Source organism: Chelonoidis abingdonii, chromosome 3 (assembly GCF_003597395.2).
Source record: "Chelonoidis abingdonii isolate Lonesome George chromosome 3, CheloAbing_2.0, whole genome shotgun sequence".
NCBI classification, from domain to species: domain Eukaryota; kingdom Metazoa; phylum Chordata; order Testudines; family Testudinidae; genus Chelonoidis; species Chelonoidis abingdonii.
Window position 1 is genome coordinate 31,575,353 of NC_133771.1, and position 20,874 is coordinate 31,596,226.

The 20,874-nt window shown below is 43.1% G+C and overlaps 1 protein-coding gene across 4 annotated transcripts in view; it reads right to left on the reverse strand.

The window, feature by feature from the left end:
- The window catches only part of HPCAL1 (hippocalcin like 1), a 121,051-nt gene that overhangs the window by 68,238 nt on the left and 31,939 nt on the right, over positions 1-20,874 (reverse strand). The window lies entirely within an intron of this gene.

The window sequence follows — 20,874 nt, forward strand, 5'->3', positions numbered from 1 at the left end:
TATGAGCTTTCGTGGGTGAATACCCACTTCATCAGATGCATCTGAGCTCCAAAACGTCTGTTAGTCTATAAGATACCACAGGATTCTTTGCTACTTTATATGTAGGCTGCACTTCTTCCATGTTTCCTGCCTGTTTTAGACCATGAGCTCCTTGCGGCAGGGACTATGCCTCCTTTTCTATTTGGAAAAGGCTCAGTATGGTTTATTACAGAAAGGAATACCACCGCCAATATAGTGGTACTGTGACTTTTTAAAAAACATTTTATTCGTCTCTTAATAGGAAATGCTTCAAGCCAAACTGAAACCTTAAGTGTCTTTCTTTTAAAGTTTTCCACCCATTGTTGTTTTTCTCCAAGTAAATGAAGCTTCTTTGTATAGGATTTTCTGTTATGTTCCTCACCATTGCATCGGAGCACCTCATATACTACATTCATGGATATGTCCTCAACACCTGCCCTTCTTCTCCTTGGAAGGTAGGGAAGAATTTTCACCATCGTTTTACAGACAGAAAAAAACAGACACACCAATACATGAAGTGATTTGCCCCAGGTGACATGGCAGGCATCTTGCAGAGATAGAAACTGAACCAAGATCTCCTAATTCACAGTCCAGTGCCTTAACCACAAGGCCATCCTTCCCGTTTTCCTTAAATTTTATATGTTGTTAGCTATCTATAATAAACATCTTAAAGATGAGACTTAGCATAGTGCTCCTATCTGATCCAGAGATGACAGGGCAGCATGGATAGCACTCTCAGTGTGCCAACATCTTCTATAAAGGGGAAAGTACCAATATCCTGTGCTGCTGGTGGTCTGTTCACTTTCAGCCTTAACAAATAAAATAAACTAACCCTCACCTCACCAATCTTGGCCAGAGCACAAATCCAGGGCAGATTTAAGATTCAAATCTTAATTGCAGTTGCAAAAAAATATTCCAGCAACATCCACAGCAAAATTTCACAGCACAGTTAGCTGTATGTGACCAGTAAACAAAGCAGAGTAAATAAGACTGTATGCTTACATTCAGCTTTGTGAAGCTTCAGTTAACTGGTAAGGATGCAAACCTAGTCAAATATAGTAAACTTACATATTACATTACAAGAAAGTAAATGCCACATCTATTATTTTACAGTTATCTATCATTTTTATATAGTACTTCACACGTGGTAGCATTTTATATTTGCAATCCAGGCGTTCCGGACACAGACAAAATTGCAGGATGCCATTTAGTTTATCACTTATGTTGATTCCTATAAAAAGTCATCAGCTTTGATATCAGAGGAACAGTGATGACTGACAACCATCATGTCTTCAGAAAGAAAGAACAACAACAAGATGATAATGGAGGAGTTTCAGAGAGCCCCAAAGAAAACTGCCATCTGTAATATTTCAAGAGAGTTTTATTTTTCAACCTTCAGTAAGAAACTAGGACTAGCTGTAATTCCATGCAGGACTGCACTGGTCTCATTCCTCCTTTAATATATTGATCCTCAACACTTAAACCCATGACATAAAAACTGCCACTGGTTCAGCTAAATATGTTACATGTCTACCCCGATATAACACTGTCCTCTGGAGCCAAAAAATCTTACTGTGTTATATCGAACTTGCTTTGATCCGCTGGAGTGAGCAGTCCCACCCCTCCTGGAGCACTACTTTCCGATATTATATCCAAATTCATGTTATATTGGGTCGCGTTATATTGGGGTAGAGGTGTAGGTGGAAGCTGCAGTGCAGATGAGGCTCTTGTAGTCTTAACTGTTCTTTGCCATTTCAGAAGATGCAGCTACAGCAGTTGTAAAAATGTGACTAGCCACTAGTGCCTTGTTTGCATGACAACAACTTTTCGACTGAAAATGTATTTGGACCAGGAGAAAGTTTTACTGTAATGACCCCCGTGTAGCATAAACACAGCGCTAGAGTTTACTTCTGAACCGAGGCCTCCTGCATGACAGCAGCTTGCCATATGTATTCAACCCAATGCAATGCAGTTTAAAATAAATCTTCTTTTAGCCAAGTTAGCAGCTGGGTTTAAGGTTTTTTCTTTGGACTTGAAATATAAATAAATATATGATAGGAAAAGTCTGACCTTTAAGCCTTCTCTTCCTCCACAAGTTACTAAGAGCATGATGTTGCCTTAGGGGGGAAAACAAAATATCGTAGGCAAGGTTTGAGTTAGACTTATACCAATTTCTTTTTAATGAGCTCTACCAGTTGGGATAACGTGGGCATGATCGGATTTGTGGATATGTCAAGCTTCTCTTCAGCTATGTATGTAGTAATTGGCTCCATGTCTGCAGTTTATTGTTAGCTGAAGTCAGTAACTGCATCACAGAAGAATTCCCAATACACAAGGCAGCAAAACAAAATGATCACTGTGCAACTTAGAAGAAAAACAAAACAACAAAAAGTGAGATATTGCTGGAATAACTGTAACCAAAAGTAAACTGATTTTGAAAAAAACCTATTAAGCCCCAATCCTGCAGATGTGAATAACCTTATACATGTGAGTAGTCCCATTGATGTGAATGGTTCTACTCACGTGCTAAGTCAGGGGTGACCAACCTGAACCTGAGAAGAGCCATAATTTACCAACATACATTGTCAAAAAGCCACAGTAATACATCAGCAGCCCCCACATCAGCTCCCCAACCCCTTGCTTCCAGCGCCTTCCACCCACCAGCAGCTCTGCCAATCAGTGCCTCCCCCTCCCTCCCCACACCTTCTGATCAGCTGTTTTGTGGCATGCAGGAGGCTCTAGGGGGGCGTGGGAGGAGTGAGGGCATGGCAGGCTCAGGGGAGGGGGCGGGAAGGGTTGAAGTGAGGGCATGGCCTGGGGCAACGCCAGGGGTTGAGCAGTGAGCACCCCCCACCACATTGGAAAGTTGCCACCAGTAGCTCCAGCCCCAGAGTCAGCGCTTGTACAAGGAGCCACATATGAACTTCTGAAGAGCTGAACGTAGCTCCAGAACCGCAGGTTGGCCACCCCTGTGCTAAGCATTTACAGGTTCAGGACCATAGTCTGATGTAGCATTGCTACTCAAAGCGGTGAACAGCATAGGCTTAACTTCTAACTTGCAAAGGAAGGTTTTGAAGACATCTAGACAACTACTAGGAACTATGATGTATCAGCCTCTAAAAGTTTCCATTTCATCAACACAGATAAGAGTGTTTTTCTGAGTCAACTGCATAGATGTCATTTTGTACATATTGCATCCATTTCTGCAAAATGCTGAATATACACGCTTACAAAAAATAAAAATTAAGTTCAGGGCCTTCTAAAAAATTAGGACCTCGAATTCTGCCTCAAATTTTGCCAACACAAGTAGTTGCATTTTATAGTTTAGTTATCTACCTAGTTATGTCTGAAAATCAGACAGCCGGTTGATGAAGTCTGGAAAATTCTCCTTCAAGAGCATGAAGGCAAAATTGGAAGCTATTTCTGAAAAATCAGGGCCAAAATAGGTAGATTCTTTTTATATGTTATTCCAAAGAGCAGAAGGATCATTGATCAATAATTCCCCAGGTTATGTATGGTCTCTTCTTCCATCCTACCATCACTTAGCAATGAGCTCGATGGCTCCAACTCAACAAAAGCACTTAAGCATCCCTATTCATCAGAGCACAGGCAAAGTCAACAGGACTTAAATATGCGGCTAAAACTAAACAAAAACTTGAATGCTTTTCTGAATCAGGGCAGACTGTAGAATGGAAGCCTAAAACTAATTCTAAAGCAGAGTTAAAAAAAATAAGCTGGTAACTTAAGGGAATGTAAATGTAGGTAGGTAACCAGGCACCTCTACTTTCATTATAGATCAATACTTTGCTGTGCTACACAAAATCATAGCAGTGAAGAATTGAATTAGATTGGCAGAAGAAGAGACAACAACAATTCCAAGTATCTTTTTTGTCAAATGTCTCATCTTTGAGCAGATGACGTAAGCAATATTGTAACGGGTAGTGGGCTCAAAGAACAACAACATTGGCATTGTTCGTGTGGCTATATTTTTACTAGCTTTTTCAGAAGGTTAATCAAAACACAAATGCCCACCTACTGACAGAAATAATTATTTTGGGATGAGTCACTATTGCAAAATTCTGCAAAGAGCATTGACAAAATCAGTCAAACCAAACTTAACTCTTCCTTATCCAGTTACATTTATTCTACTCCATCATACCTCCATTATAGAAAGAACTTCAATGGGAAAAATCTCACACGAATTAAGGTTTATTGATCACCAAGGTAACAATTCTGAGACTGTAAATCAGAGATCTCTCTCCAAGCGAAAAGGAAGAGACAGTATTTACAGAAGCAACCTCATCCTCTAATGAGAAAGCTTCAGGGGAAAAAAGGAAAGCATGACAATACAGGGAATCCATCTTATATAGATTATACATAAAACTGTTCATCCTTTTTGTTGTAGCATTTTCTTATACAACTCTCTTAGTGTTCCCCCCTCTCTTATTTGGACGAATCAGGAAATACACTCTAAAAATCAATTACTACTGTTAAGATCACTGGTGCTATTTTAGCTTTGCCTCCAACCACTTCTCCTGGTAGCGTGTGTATTTTTAAAATAAAATGCAACAACACATGTCGCTGAGGCACTTTTTTTCCTCTACTGAGACATTAAAAGTGAGTGAACAGTTTCCCAGAAAGGTTCAAAATGAACGAGTGATTCACTGATCACAGGAAAGAAAAGTCCCAGTAAAGGGTAAACACAAAAGCCAGGTTCACTTCAGGTCAAACATTAAGCCTAACAGAAACCATTTTTACAGAAAAAAGTCTAAGTCCCCACATCCTTCCTGAGGGACCAATCTTGCTAGAAGTAGTTTACTGAGAAGTTTCCACTGTTAGCTCAGCAGCTCAGACAATTTATGGAACAAATTTATAGAATCATACAAATGTTGGGCTGGAAGGGAACTCAAGAAGTCATCCCCTTCCCTGAGGCAGAACCAAATAAACCTACATCATCTCTGACAGGTGTTTGTCCAACCTGTTCTTAAAAACGCCAAGCAAGGGGGATTCCACAATCTTCTGTGGACCCCTATTCCAGATCTTAACTACCCTTTTAGTTAGAATGTTTTCCTAATCTCTACCTCACTTGTGGCAGATTGAGCCCATTACTTCTTGTCCTACCATAAGTGGACATGGAGAACAAATCCCATCTGCTTTGTAAGAGCACTTAACATGTTTACAAGACTTATCGGGTTCTACTCAGTCTTCTTTTTTCAAGACTAATCATGCCCCGTTTTTAAACTTTTCCTCATTGATCAGGTTTTCTAATTTTTTTTTTTTTTTTTAATTTTTTGCTGTTCTCCAACTTTCTCCAAGTTGTTCACATCTTTCCTAAAGTGTGGCACACAGAACTGAACACAGTACTCCAGCTGAGGTCTCACCAATGCTGAGTAGAATGGGAAAATTACCTCTTGTACTTATGACACTCCTGTTAACACACCCCAGAATACTAGCCTTTTTTGTAACCACAACACACTGTTGACTCACTCCATTTGCAATCCACTATACGCTCCAGATACTTTTCAGTAGTATTACCACCTTGCTATTTCCCTACCGTGTAGCTGGGCATTTGATTTTTCCTTCATAAGCGAAGTACTCTGCACATGTCTTTATTGAATTTCATCTTGTTGAATTAAGACCAATTCTCCATTCTGAGTCCTAATCGAGCTTCCAAAGTGCTTGCAACCCTACCAGCTTGCTGTCATCTGCAAATTTTATAAGCGTACTCTACACGCCATTATCCAAATCATTAATGAAAATATTGACTAGTACCAGATCGAACATTGACCCCTGAAAATCATACTAGATATGCCCTTCCAATTTGAAAGCAAACCTTGATAAATACTCTGAGCATGGTCTTTCAACCAGGTGTGCCACTATTTTATCAATTCATCTAGATGGCATTTTCCACGTTTACTAATGAGACTGTCACGTGGGATTGTGTCAAAAGCCTTACTAAAATAAAGATGCATCATTTCTACTGTTTTCCTCCACTAGGCCAGTAACCTCATCAAAAAAGGAGATTAGGTTGCTGCGATACGATTTGTTCTTGACAAATCCATCCTGGCTATTCCTTATAACCCTATTATGCTCTACGTGCTTACAAACTGATTGCTTAATAATTTATTCTAGTCTACTTCCAGGGATCGAGATTAGTCTGACTGGTCTATAATTCTCCAGGTCCTCTCTGTTCCCCTGTTAAAAGATGGGTACTATGTTCTTCCTTCTCCATTACTCTGGGACTTCACCCATTCTCCCTGAGTTCTCAGAGATAATTGCTAAAGGTTTTGAGATTCCTTCAGCTAATTCCTTAAATACCCTGGGATTAAATTTCAACAGGCCCTACCAACTGGAATACATCTAACTTTTACAAATTTTCTTTAACCCTGTCTAGCCCTATTTGGCTTGTGTTCCTTTCCCCTTGTTGTTAATGTTAATTGTGTTGAGTATCTGGTCACCGTTAACCCTTTTTTCAAGTGAAGACTGAAGAAAAATAGGCATTAAATACCCCAACCTTCTTGAGTCATCAGTTATTAGCTCTCTTTCCCTGCCAAGTATTGGACCTATGCTTTCCTTTGTCTTTGTTTTGCTCCTAATGTATTTATAGAACCTCTTCTTATTCCCTTTTATGTCCCTTGCTAGGTATAACTCATTATGCGTCTTAGCCGGTCTTATTTTATCCCTACAGGCTTGTGCTTTTGTATTCCTTCTTAGCATTTGGTCCATTTGCCAGTTTCTGCAGGATGCTTTTGATTTTTAGGTCATTAAAAAGCACCTGATAAGAGGCCAATATGGCTCTACTATTCTTCCTTCACATCAGAGTAGTTTGCAATTGTGCTTTTTAAGACTCTCTCCTTGAGAAAGTGCCAGCTCTGCTGAATTCTTTTTTCCGCCTAAGATTCTCTTCTCAGAGACCTTACCTACCATTTCTCAAAGTCTGTTAAAATCTGATTTTTTTTAAGTCCACGGTCCTTATTCTGTTCTCACTCCTTCCTGTAACTGAAGGACTTGGGTCACTTTTCCCTCAGGGGAAGCTAACAGTTTGTTGCAGATACAAGAAGCCCTGCAAAGATAATCTTCACTTCACCCTCTTCAATCTGCTTCCAATATGCCAAGAATGTAAAAAACATGAACTCTTTGGATAAACAGGCAAACTTGAATATGCGTTTCAAGTTTCAAGCACTTCCAGCTCTAAGTACTGGATTGCCTTCTTCAAAGGGAAAATATTGATAGTGTTAGCACTAATATTGACAACTATCCACTAAGCAGGCAGGCGTAGGAACAAAAGGCTTTAAAAAAAGAGTATCTCAAGGGCTGTCTGGTCTCCTTAGAGCAGTGGTTCTCAACCTATTTACCACTGTGGGACACATATGTAGCTCTCAATGTGTTACGTGGGCGGCCTCCACACAATATATACGCTATGATGTCACATGGGCCAGAACTGTGCAATTGGGCTGCAAGCAGCCCCCGGGATTCAGAACCACTGCCCCAGAACATGCGAGTGAGAATCTTCACCTTCTATCAGGATCTCATGCATTTTCTTACCTCCAGATTTTTACATTAGGTAATCTAAACCTTCTACCTGGCATCGCAACAATAGCTCCTGTGGACCTACCAGAAGACTTGGCAGGTGGAAAGGTGGTGCTGGAGAAACTGAGTGGAGAGGGAGGAGTGACAATTGGGACAAGGCAGAAAGGAGCAGTATTCTGAATGGTTCTCCAAACGGATCTTGCACTGTTACTGCTGTGTAAACAAATTAGTGTAGCATAGTGAGCAATAATGTTGAGGGAGGATCTTAACTGAATAAATTATCAAATATATTTGTTTGAGAAGGGCAATGCTGTTTGAGTGAAGTGATAAGAACAGTTAAAAGAAATCACTAGCATTGAGAAGGGAGATAAAAACTTGGTGCTTTGAGAATATCTATTTACAGAAGATAAAACAGAAAAAAAAATTTAAGTCCTGCAGATGGCCTGTTTTGGTAAAAGCCTCTTCATTTTGACTCTGGGCCAGTTATATTTCATTTCAGCAGCTCCATGGACCAAAAGAGCATTACAAATAATTAACAAAAACTGGTTTTAGGATTAAACCTAGCCACTTGAAGGAATCAATAAAGGCTGCATGTATTTATTTTTTTCTTTATTCTAATTTTTGGTTGATCATTATGATGATCCTAGTCTGACCTCCTGTACAATACAGGCCAAAGAACTTCACCCAAAACTTTCTGCATCAAGCCCGTAACTTTTGTTTGAGCTACTGGACATCTTTGAGAAATGTATCCAACCTTGATTTAAAGACTCCAAGTGACAGAGACTCCACGTGAGCCTTAAGTAAGTTGTTCCAATGGTTAACTCCCCTCACTGTTAAAAATGTACATCTTATTATGTCATCTTTCTGTGTCACGCAATATGTAACCTGGAGTCTGAGACTGCAACCCTTACTTACACGGTAATCAACTTCAATAGGCCTATTCGACCCTCAGAAGGCAAGCTTTTTGGGGCAAAAACCACATCTCTATCCTCTCTATCCACCATTACAAACACTTTAGCAGTCAACAACAACGAATAAATTAAGACCCATCCTTTGACTCCTTGCACCTGGATAGACTGTTGTGTTTGTCTGGAGCCCCAAGGACTTCAGTAAGGCTCCACAGGGGTGCAGCAGGCTGGACACATACAAGAAAATGCAGGATCAAGGCCCAATTAAACAGCAGAGATGCTCTACTTCTAGCAGTGAGTTTGAAGCAAATTCTCTTTTCCGTATGTGACCAAAAAAAATCCCTCATTGTCTCCTCTTTACTTAGCTTTTAGCACCTAGAAAAACAGCAACTAGAAAAACAGACTCTCCGGAAACTAGAAGGTGCTCCTTCAAGATCTCAAAAGACATGCTCTGTGAAATACTGCATTTTAGACAGAAAGTGCAAAGCACCAATGAAGCAAACTGATGATTCCATGAAGTGCTGTGGTAAAATAGTAAATAATTCTACAGCATATTTACAGTCAGATTGCCAAGTACAAGCAACCAAAAATGTAAAACCTCCTGCAAAGTTCTAAAATTGAACTATTCTCAGTGTAACAAAAGTCAACCATCTGTCAGGGCCGCCCTGGGGGACAGGGGGGCAAGTGGGGCAATTTGCATCAGGCCCCGGGCCCCACAGGGGTCCTGCAAGCCCTGGCCTGGTGGCAGTCCAGGTCTTTGGTGGCATTTCGGCAGCGGGGAGCCCTTCAGTGCTGCCAAAGATGCAGAGCAAGTGAAGGGCCCCCTGCTGCCGAAATGCCACCAAAGACCCCAACCGCTGGCAGGTAAGTACAAGTGCCGCCGCTCCCCCATTTTACACCAGACCCCTGAATCCTCTGGGCGGCCCTGCCATCTGTTCAAACATTCAGATTATATTTAACTTGAGCCTTCTTCCTAGTCTCATCTCCAGGCCCAAATATACTCCACAATAATGTGAAAAATATTACTTAAGCCACATCATTGTTACACTGACCACTCTCTGGAAGCCTTTTTCAATAGAGGAGTATCTGTAAGAGGCTTGTTCTTGGTAGAAACAGGATAAGGAAGTGAATGGTGAGCCAAAAGTATCTGAGAGAACTGTAGTGTAATAAACGACTACCCTCATAATCCAAAGATCTCAGGGAACACCTAAAGCCTTCAGGTAACCAGGGCTTCAGATTAATACAGGGCACTAATGCATCAGGCTTTGACATTTGCATGAGGGCTTCATGGTACAACCTTCATGTGCTTTCAGTGGTGATTATAAAAATTTCCTAGGGATTTAAAAAAATAAATAAATCTGGAGCTATCTGGCTAGAGAAATGATGGTCTGTGATTAAGGCATCGTACCAGGATATAGGAGATATGGATTTAATTTCTATCTCTGTTAGACTTGCTGTGCAATCTTCGGCTAGCCACACACTCTCTCCCCCCCCTACTCCTCATCAGTTAAATCAGGCTAAAAATACTCTCCTTCTCTTACCCATTGTCTGACTTGTCTATTTAGATGATAAGCTCTCACTATGTGTACGGTCAGTGCCTAACAACAGGCTTCCCCGACCCCCATCTCATGCTACAACAATAATGTATTAAGACACCAGATGCCATATCCCACCTCAGGAAGTCCATATGAGAGCACCTTCTCCAGGGAAGCTTAGAAGTGGAATAACAAATGAGGCAATGCTTTGAACCACCGTGGAAGTTTTCGATAACCAGTTAAGATTAGGTAGGTACACACAGTACAGCCTGCCTTTGGAATGTTGCCAATAATTATAGCAACTTCCCTGCATATGTGCAAAGTCTATTTTTGTAAGGCTCACAACTAGGTCAAGCCAAAGGTAGATTTTCCTAGAGCACTCGCATGCCCTTCTCCTTGAAGAAAGATAGTCCAATGGTTAGGGTGCTAATTCAGGACTTGAGACACTCAGATTCAATTCCCTAGTCTGTCACACACTTCCTATGTGACCTCTTGTAAATCACCTAAGATATGTCTACAGAAGCTGGGAGGCACAATTCTCAGCTTAGGTAGATGTCCATGCACTAGCTGTGTTTGCGTTAGCGTGCTAACAATAGCAGTATGGCTGCAGGGACCTGGGCAGCCGCTTAGGCTAGCTGCCCTAGTATAACCCCATCCAAGAGCCTACAAACATATACAGGGATCTGGCCTGAGCTGCCAGTGCCACATTGCTATTTTTAGAGCACTAGCTCAAGTGGAGCCAGCGTGTGAACATCTGCCAAAGCTGAGAGTTACATCTCCCAGCTGCAGCAGGGATGTACCTTTAGCTTTTCAGTGTCTCAGTTCTCCATCTGTAAAATGGGATACTTGCACTCTCTGTCTCATAGGAGTGTTGTGATAACTGCATTAACAATTGTGAGGCACTCAGATACTCTAGTGATGTATATATATAAAAACCTAAGATAGACGTGACTACTTCCATGGTGAATTTCAGCACTCTACATGCGAAGCATTTCAAACTGCAGAGGTCTAATACAATTTCCTGCCCTCTTCAAATAAGAGTATTTTGTCCCTTCCCCCATTCTCCTCATAATCAAAAATGCCTAAAACAAACAAATACCATAACAAGTAAGCACACTCCCAAAACACCCCTTTCAGCAAGAGCCTGAAAAAGTCAGCAAAAGAGGTGAAAGCTGTGACCGGCTGACAAAAGGGTTGTTAGAATGAAAAGATTTCTGCAGCCTTAAATACAATGGTCACTGCTATTCCCACTAGAGTACCTGATACAAGGCAACTCTCAGTGCATTGTCAATTCTGATGGGACATATTACAAATCTTTTCAAAGAGCACCACTCAGCACAGTTGATGCCACTACTTGGTGGGAATATGTAAATAGAGTAGGCACCCCACAGCTTGACACTAAGAAATCCCCTGGATTGCCTGAAAGGATTACCTGTTTGGCTGACTGTCTTGAAATGCCCTTTTAATTAATTGGCTGAGGCATTTCCCAAGGATTGCCTGTGCCCCTGGGTAAGGTCTTTGGCACTAGAGAGGAAGAGAAATACACATCTGACCACCCAGGAGGTCTGGGAGGATGGCTCCAGGTGGGATAAGAGGCAGGTCAGATGTTGGATTGTGGACTCTGTGTTCCCAGGCTGCAGGTTGGAAGTGAAATTATGACATTCAAGAGGAAAGACATGAAACAGTTTTTGACAAACTTCAGGATCATCTTCTATGGGGCAGAGTGGTAGAAAACCCTTAGCCCACTGCACTGAAGCATGCTATTAATATACTGGATAGTAGGGATGGAAGAAGAAAAGAAGCTATTATGTTCCAGGTTAGAAATCCACTTTGGTACAGGCATGAATATTTGGTATTGGTATCATTTCAAGAAAGTGGGATTATGATCAGCGATCTAATTTGGAAACATTGCTGTTCATTCTTGTCTCACTAAAAACACTGTCTTAAAAGCTATATAGAGATCGGTAGTTTGACCTTTAGAAGGAATGTAAAAAGCACTGCAACAGAATCAGAGTATTTTCCAATTTTCAAAAAGCTACGAGGTCCCTGTATAATTTGAAAAATAATAGCCTATGGAAATTATTTTATTGCAAAACTGTTTAGGTAGTTGCCATTAGTTTAAAGGCTCATTTCTGTTTAATGACTGCAGTTTCTCATTCTCCCAATATCATGTATCATAACTGTCATCACTAAGCCTGATTTTATGGAAGCCTCCAGCAGCAACATCATTATACTCAAGGGCCTGCTAGCATTTTTGTCATTAACCCACTTCTCTCAGATTTCAGCTTGTCTTTAGGGTAAATCTTAGGCTTTATTCAGATATTTAATTGTTGTATCTATCTTCCGCATATGCAAAGCATGCAGTATAATCCCAGTACTGCACCTGGTCATTCAAGAGCCTGTCCATATCAAGCCAGGCCTTTAACAGGGGCTGGAGACATGTACACTACAGTTCATGTTTTAATCACGGTGGGGACAAGTGTTGTGTCTTGTTCCAACAAAGCGGGGACTCTGCACAGGGTCCTTATTTTAGCCCTCTTGCCCTTATATAAATCCATGAAACACCCACATCTTGAATACTGGCTACAGATGTGGTCTCATCTCAAAAAAGATATACTGGCATTAGAAAAGATTCAGAGAAGGGCAACTAAAATGATCAGAGGTTTGGAATGGGTCCCATATGAGGAGAGATTAAAGAGGCTAGGACTTTTCAGCTTGGAAAAGAGGAGTCTAAAGGGGGATATGATAGAGGTATATAAAATCATGAGTAGTGTGGAGAAAGTGAATAAGGAAAATTTATTTACTTGTTCCCATAATATAAGAACTAGGGGTCACCAAATTAAATTAATGGGCAGCAGGTTTAAAACAAATAAAAGGAAGTTGTTCTTCACACAGTGCACAGTCAACTTGTGAAACTCCTTGTTGAGGAGGTTGTGAAGGCTAGGACTATAACAGGGTTTAAAAGAGAACTAGATAAATTCATGGAGGTTAAGTCCATTAATGGCTATTAGCCAGGATGAGTAAGGAATAGCGCTGTTCTTAACTCTCCAGAGCTACTGTTTCATCCTATATAACGCAAGGCATAAGAAAGGGGACTGGGATATCCACAATTAGAGGATTTTGTTTTTCCTTTTTAAGGTGGCCCATAAGTGGGTGGGGGGGGGCAGACTAGTTTTAAATATTCCATAAAACAAAATAAAATAATTTTCAAGAACAAATTAAGGCCTTGTTTATACTAGAAAGTTGCACCCCTTTAACAGAGGTGAAAGTAAGCCAATCCAGTCTGGAGTACCGGTAAGAGCCAGTATATACAGCTGACCATACCAGCAGGGTCATTGATGCGGGGGGCAAGAAGTGCAGCTGCCCACAGGGCCCGGCAATGTAAAAGAGCCTGGGGCTCCCGGCAGCAGCTGGAGCCCCTGACCCTTTAAATCACTCCCATAGTCCTGGGGCTCCTGGCCGCTGCTACCCTGGTGCTCTGGCAGTGATTTAACGCATCCGGGGCTCCCGGTCACTGCTGCCACTATCGTGCCAGCTGCCAGAGCCCCAGGCCCTTTAAATCACCGCTGGAACCCCGGGTGGCACGAGCCAGATAGCGCTGAAGGGCTGGCTGGGGGAGTCTGTCCCCAATCCCGCCCCTTCTGTCCAAGGCCCCACCCCTTCTGGGGGCCCAGAGCCACCCACCCCTCCACCTTGCCCAGGACCCTGGCCACCCTGTACACTAGTAAATCCATTAAGTTACTTTCACCCCTGCACTTTAATACTACTGGTATAGCTGAAACACTACAACTCTGCTGCAGCATGCAGTTATACAGATATAAAGGTACTTATACCAGTATAGCTATTCCTTCACAGAAAGGGAAATAACTGTACTGGTGCAAAGCACCTTTATACCAGTATAATTAATCAACACTAGGGCTTGTACAGATTGATTATTTTATTGAAATAGTTCTATGAATCATACCCATAGCCCCAATAGTTCTAGTGGTACAACGTTCAAATACAGACCAGGCCTTAAGCTGTTAAGTGACAAGAACATATTTACCTATCACATCATTTACAAAACTCAAGTAACTATGAGCAAGAAAGGAAAGGACTAAGTTTTCCACTGGAACATAAACTGCACAATTTCTTATCCAGTGTAAAGAAATGTCTGTTTTGTCAAAGCACAGCAAACTTGAATGACCACGGACTAGCTGGAGAGAGTCTTCAAGAGCTCACATGAGCCTCTTGTTAAAAGAGAGCAGACCTCTGGACACAGCTATGAATGTAAAGAATCTTAGGCATGGCTACACTTACATTTTTGCAGCGCTGATAGTTACAGCTGTGGTCGTACAGCTGTGTAGGGCCAGCCCTGCAGTGCGTCCACATTTGCAGCATTTGCAGCGTTGTTATGAGTGGTGCGTGGTGGGCAGCTATCCCACAGAGCACCTCGTCCCATTTTGGCGCTGTGGGTTGTGGGAAGGGGACGGAAGGGTGCGGGTCATTCCACTTCCTGTTCCAACGACCCGTGGTGCATCGCTTCCCTTTTCAGCCGTTTGGTGCCATTGTGAGTCTGCCGCGTGATTTCAGTAAGAAATGGAGCCCGAGCTGCTGAGGACTTTGCTGATGAATGTTGCCAGCACATCACGTCTGGCAGTTGAGCTATTCCTTATGCTCTTAAACTCGCACAGTGATGGAGAGCTCAGGATGATGAAATAGTTATCTCGTGCTGCGCGAGCTGACCATAATTGGCTTGTGGCAGTATACGGATGGTGACTGCAAGGCACCCGTGACCGCCCCTCTGGGCTCGAGAACATGGAAACTCGCATGGTGGATCAACGGGTCCGTCAATCGCCCTTGCATAAGTGGATAGTACAGACTCCCCCGTGTGCTCTTCGCATCGCGTGTATCAGGATCGAAAACCACGTTATCATGGACTGTGTGCTTGAGTTGCTCCACACCTGGGCGTGACGGCTAGGAGAGGACGCGAGAGCGAGAGCTGCCTGTCAGTGGTAACTGAGCTGGGTGGTCTATTTGGTCAGTCTGGTAGCTGGCAAGCTCCAGAGCATGCTACCGATCGGTCGCTACAACGTGGAGTGGGAAAGTCGTGCGGTTGGATAGTGGTGATGCAAGGTCTTTGCAGGGCCATTAATCGCATCCTGCTAAAGAAGAACCGTGACTTCTGGGAAGTGCAGGATCATTCTGGATGGCTTGCACAAATGGGTCTCCCAACTGTGGAGGGGTCAATTGACGTCATATTTCTATTCTTTTGTCACCACTCCTCGACTGGCGATTCCGATTACATCTAAATCGGGAAGTTTGTATTTCTCTATGTTCTCCTGAGGCGTGAGCTGTGGCATACCGCTGGGCGTCGATTCACTGACATATACACAGGTGAGGCCTGGAAGGTGCATGATCACGATGCCTTACTCGGAAACCTGAGCAAATGAATCACGGACGCTGCAGCCAAATAGGGTACATCTTTATCCGCCAAGCCGCTCTCAGACCACCGCCATTACACGTTCAGGGGGACGTGTCTCAATTTTCCCGGCTCTCTTTGATACCTTGAGACCCCTTATACCCATAAGCCTTGACTTCGGTGAAACGTGTTATACAGTGGAAGCTTGAAGAGGCAAAGACCTCTAGCTCTCAACTGTCGGCGCTGAGCCAGTGCATCCTCATGCCCTCCGACTGCTCGTGCTCATTTGCTCTGTTTAAGTAGGCAGGGAGAGTGCGGAGGAGATCTCTATTGGAACTCCAGTCTCAGGGAAGCAGTCATCCCAGACGATCATAACCGCGTGCTGTATCTCCATAATAATTCTGGGAAGGAATGCGGTGACATACCTTCTAAAGTGACGAATGGTACCTCCGAGGTTTCACATGCTGTGAGGCATCTGCGGAATTTGCACAGCCAGGTGAGAGCTAGGAGCTTGTAGGAGGTAAGCCAAGCACAGTGCTTCAAGGATATACGAGCTGCCTTAAAGCGAGTATAGCATGTGATTTGTATGCTGAAAAGCCGAGCGTAGTAATTGGGGTGCCTATACTAGGGCAGTGAGGAAGTTTTATCTTCCTAGTCGTTTGGCGAACTTGGGATTGCAGTGCGCGTTCATTTTTACTTTGTGGGTAACGTATGTTACACTTTTCTGTATGCTAAAGCTGTTTTAAAGACAAGAAATCCTTTATTATAAAATACAGTGCTTACATTACCGTGGGCAGTGGGGTGTGCTCTCGCGGTCTCAATGAGCAGAAATAGAAGCTAGCGGCACGTCCCTGTATTGTTAAATTGTCCTCCCCTTGAAATGCTTGGCAATGACTCTCTCTAGCACTTCAGGTTACCTACTTGCTTGTGTGATGCTTGCTGGTTAACGTTGACATAGTGTAAGCGATCCTGATTTCTCTAGGGCTGGTAGTTGCGTGACACGGGTAGGGTTTGGGGCAGACTGGTGGTCGAAGAACCAGAACTGCTGCGTAGGAAGGTGTTTGAGGAAAACAAGTGGGCAAAAACCTAATTTTTTTTTTTGGGGCGTTGGCTTGTGCGATTAGAGGGGGGAGATACCGACGTAGTGCTCTGACCTGACTATGTGGCTAGCAATCCGCGTTCATTAGGTTTCTGTTGAGGCTTCGCTAGGGTTTTAGCGTCAGCGCAGCTAGATTCCTCTGCGCTTGCCTACTGTGGACTCAGACTCTTTCTCCTCTACTCTGTTGTCTTTGTTTCCTTTCTCCTCATTTGCGATATATATCCTCCTTCGCATCCTGTCCCACTTCTTGCCACTGATATATACTGTGGAATTGACACGGGGATATCACTACCTGCTTATTCACCAGTCTCCCGTCCTTATCTCTTGTCCTTGGCTTTTTTTCTCTAAGGGTTCCTAGTTTCTGCAGGAGGTGCTGCGCTTTGATGACCAGTATCCAGGTCACTAAAGGAAAAAACAGCGAGAAACTCGGCCGTATTTAAACTGTAGGCTAACAAGAATGCCTTTTAATTTGTTTTTGTTTGTTCTATTTAAGCGAGTCTTTATCGTAGACCATTTTGTAGCATCATTTACCAGTGCCGAGGATAGCCACAGGAGCATGGCCACAGTCTGCAGAGGACAACTGGTTTGAAGTTTCCCCACATCTGCCCCATTCGCAGGTCACTCCGTGGAGTCCATCTTGACATCCTAGCGGTGTTCCCTGGCGTAGCGGAGTTAGCTGCTTGATCGGGGATCAGCGTGTTCTGTGCCCGTGGGACTAACAGTAGAGGCTAGAGGGCATAATAGCACTTAACAGTATCCACTGCACTTTCCACAGAATTTTATCCTTCCCCATACCGCTTGCCCGGGTCACCTGGAGACCAATAGCAGGAGGCTTCATACAGTATGTGGATTCTGCCCTAGGATCCCTACGCAGTCTGTGCCTGGTGTCAGCAATTGGTCCCTTGCACCCACTACGCGAACAGATGCGCGACGCTTTAGCCTGACTGGGACAAGACGACCACGGTGAGCTCCCCTATAAGATTGCGAAGCACAGTTGCACAGCCTATGGCTGAACTTTGAAGAGATTACAAGTGAGGCTCGATGTTTCTTACGCAACGTGATAGAGAACCCCAAGTCTCATCGGCAAGCCATCTGGGCATGCTTCCAGGCAGTCATAGCCCCCTCCTCCCAAAAACATTTCCATCCTTATAGGAATAGAGCTTCTTCTACTCTGCCGGGAACAGCTCCTCTGTGGTTCCTCACAACACATCCCAGCAGCTGGCGACTGCTAGCTTGCGTTCCTGCTGAAAATAGTCGGCTGCTGCGATCCCTGGGAGTACGTCCAACACCTAGTAGCTCTCCTCTCGGTTCCTCCGTACACCATCCGTCCTCCTCCTCGTCGCTGATACTGTCGCACGTTGATCCGTCGGAATTTGCAGTGGCTTACAATCCAAGGTATCGCATCCAGCTCCTTCTAATAAAACGGATACGGTCATGGCGGCAGCCTGCCTGAGCGGCGGGTTTGTCCCTCACGTGCTTTGCAGTAGGCAGCTCCGCAGCTCTTTACCTTACCTGCAGCTGCACTGTGTCCGGTCGATACCCCTGTATGCATGACGGTTGTATATCGTGGCCAGTAGGTATACTAATATCTCCACCGGGCTGGGAGTCGAGCTGTGCCTGCTTTTCAGCTTCCCATCCACCCCAAAAGCTATAGACTCCGCAGGGTGCTCCTGCTGGACGGCTCGTTAATGGGTGCGTGGAGCTGTACTGCAGTCGTGAGTGGATCTCTATTGGCAGCTCCACGCTTCCAGTGCTGAGCAAATTCAGGCAAGGTATGGTACAGAATTCCGGGCAAGTGAGTCACCTCTGGAGCCAGGGGCGCTGTGTGGATGTGCAGAACGATGACCAGAGAGGCTGAGAGGTATGCGTGGGATAGCTCTGAATATCCCTGGAGTGTCATTACAGGCTGACTTGTGAGTTTCCACACCGTGAAGACAGCGCTGCCATCCCAGCGCTCGGATTCCGCTACAGCCCGTAGCACAGCCGAGGGAGTACAGCCTTTCGCTGCAGGACCAGAGGAGCTTGCAGCGCTGGCTGAGCTTTGTAAGTGTGGACACCGAGTAAGTTGCAGCGCTGTAACCCCCTCACCAGCGCTGCAACTTGCAAGTGTAGCCAAGGCCTTAGTCTTCAGGAGAGGGAAAGGGTAGTACAGAAAATGCAACAGGATGCTGGAAAAACCTATAACTCATCAACAAAAATGGTTAACTTTGTAATTAAGCCTCTATTTTCTTCAAATACAATCCAGTGCATGACTTTTTAAGGCAATAAACATTATAGAAAGTACAGTAAAACCTCGGTTACAAACACTTTGGGAATGGAGGCTGTTTGTAACTCTGAACGAAATATTATGGTTGTTCTTTCAAAAGTTTATAACTGAACATTGACTTAATACAGCTTTGAAACTTTACTATGCAGAAAAAATGCTGCTCTTTTTTTTAAAAAAAGCACAGAAACAGTTTCTTTACCTTGTCAATTTTTTTTTTTTAATTCCCTTAATTTCTTTTAGTAGTTTATGTTTACCACAGTACTGTACTGGCTTTTTGGGGGGTGGGGTGGGTAAGGGGTGGTCTCTGCTGCTGCCTGATTGCATACTTCTAGTTCCAAATGAGATTGTGATTGACCTGTCTGTTACTAATATCAGAGTTACGAACTATGAGGTTCTATGTATGAAAGGGGTAGAAACAAGACTTACTTTTCTATAGGGTGACACAGAATTATTAGATTAGGGTCCAAGTTTCAGATTGGGGTAATTATATTTTTCAATCTGTACTTCAAAAACACTGATGACGATTTTTCTTCAAACCTTGCAGATATATTTCCTTTTGCCTTCAGTCCAAGTCTGGCAACTTTCAGATCCAACAAGCTTTCCAAGTCTCAGTTAGTCATAGAATTTAAAAGCAAAAGGGGCAATTTATGATCTTCTAATTTGACCTGCTGCATAACAAAAGCCATAGATTTCTTCCAGTGCTTCCTTCATCTAGCTCATTAGGGAGTGAAATTAAAATAGGGCTTTATAAAGGAAGCTGTTTGCAACACTACTATGGAAAGTAACATTACTGCATCTTCATAATCTACTGATTTTATCATCAAAAAACGCTGTATAACGGAACCATTCTATTTCACGGACTGACCTCTGGCTCTGGAGTGCTTCAACCCCTGTGACTATAATAATTTATACAGCCTAAAGTGGAATTTGTGCTATGAAATCAAACTAAATGCAAAACTTATCCAGATGGATACTATCATTTAGAGTTCCAGGTTATTAAAGAGAGAGAGTGAAAAAGATTCCATTCTGATGTTTCTACTCTCACTTTAGATTATTAAGAACAGAAGAGAAAAAGTAGTAATAAGAGGTAAACATTTTGAATGGCATGAGGCTTTGTAAATTTTTGCATTTACAAACAACCAACAAATTGTGGGCCAAATTTGACCCAGCCATGTTTGCTTAAAGACATTAAACCTAGTGAACAAAATTTTCCAACTTGTATATTGAAAGTTAGGTGCCTAAATATACATTTTAGGTGCCTACATTCAGGCTCCCAAGGTTAGAAATTTTGGCCAGCAATTCTGATGGGAGCTGAGCGAAGAAAGGGAATTCTATTTCATGGAGGATTTTAATATTTCAAAATTTGGTTTCATTTCTATTTCAAAACACCCTCACTTCAAATTTTGGAATTTCCAAAAAGAAAAAGCCCTGAGGGTCCATGACTCCAGGGCAGTCCACCTGGCAGGCTGCCCTGAAGCCACAAACCCTGAAAGCCCTGGGGTCCTCAATTCAGGGGCTGCCCACATGGCAGGCTGCACCCAGAGCTGCAGACCCTGGAAGCCTTAGGAAACCAGGCTGCTGAAGAGCCGCAAGAGCTTAAAAGCCCTGCTCTACAGCACCCCCTCAAGCAAGCTTTAGTGGAACCTAAGAAACTGGGAGCCTGGGCTTCCAGAATCTTGGCCCTCCAGCATGACACCAAATGACAAGCTGGCAGGAAACTGCAGAGCATTTCAATTTAGATGAATCTGCGTTCATGGATGGAAAATTTTCCACCAGTTCCAGTACTAATGGCTTTCAAGGAAATTGTTCAGTCAAATCTTTCAAACAAATGTGGCCTGAGTTTCCAAAGCGTGCTCCCTCTGAAGCATCTGGCATTGGTTAATCTCAGAAGATGGGATATTGGACCAGATAGACCACTGGTCTGACCCAGTACAGCTATTCTTATGTTAAGGTGATATTCCAGCAGCTCCTGCTGACTTTACTGAGCCCATTTTCAAAATAAGCAACTTTTATTTTTCTTTTAAAACACAAATAAAAAGGGGGAGGGGATTTATTTATTTATTTTTGGTAACTAGCTTTAAATTGCCTAAATCTAAAAAAAAAAAAACTCAGCCACA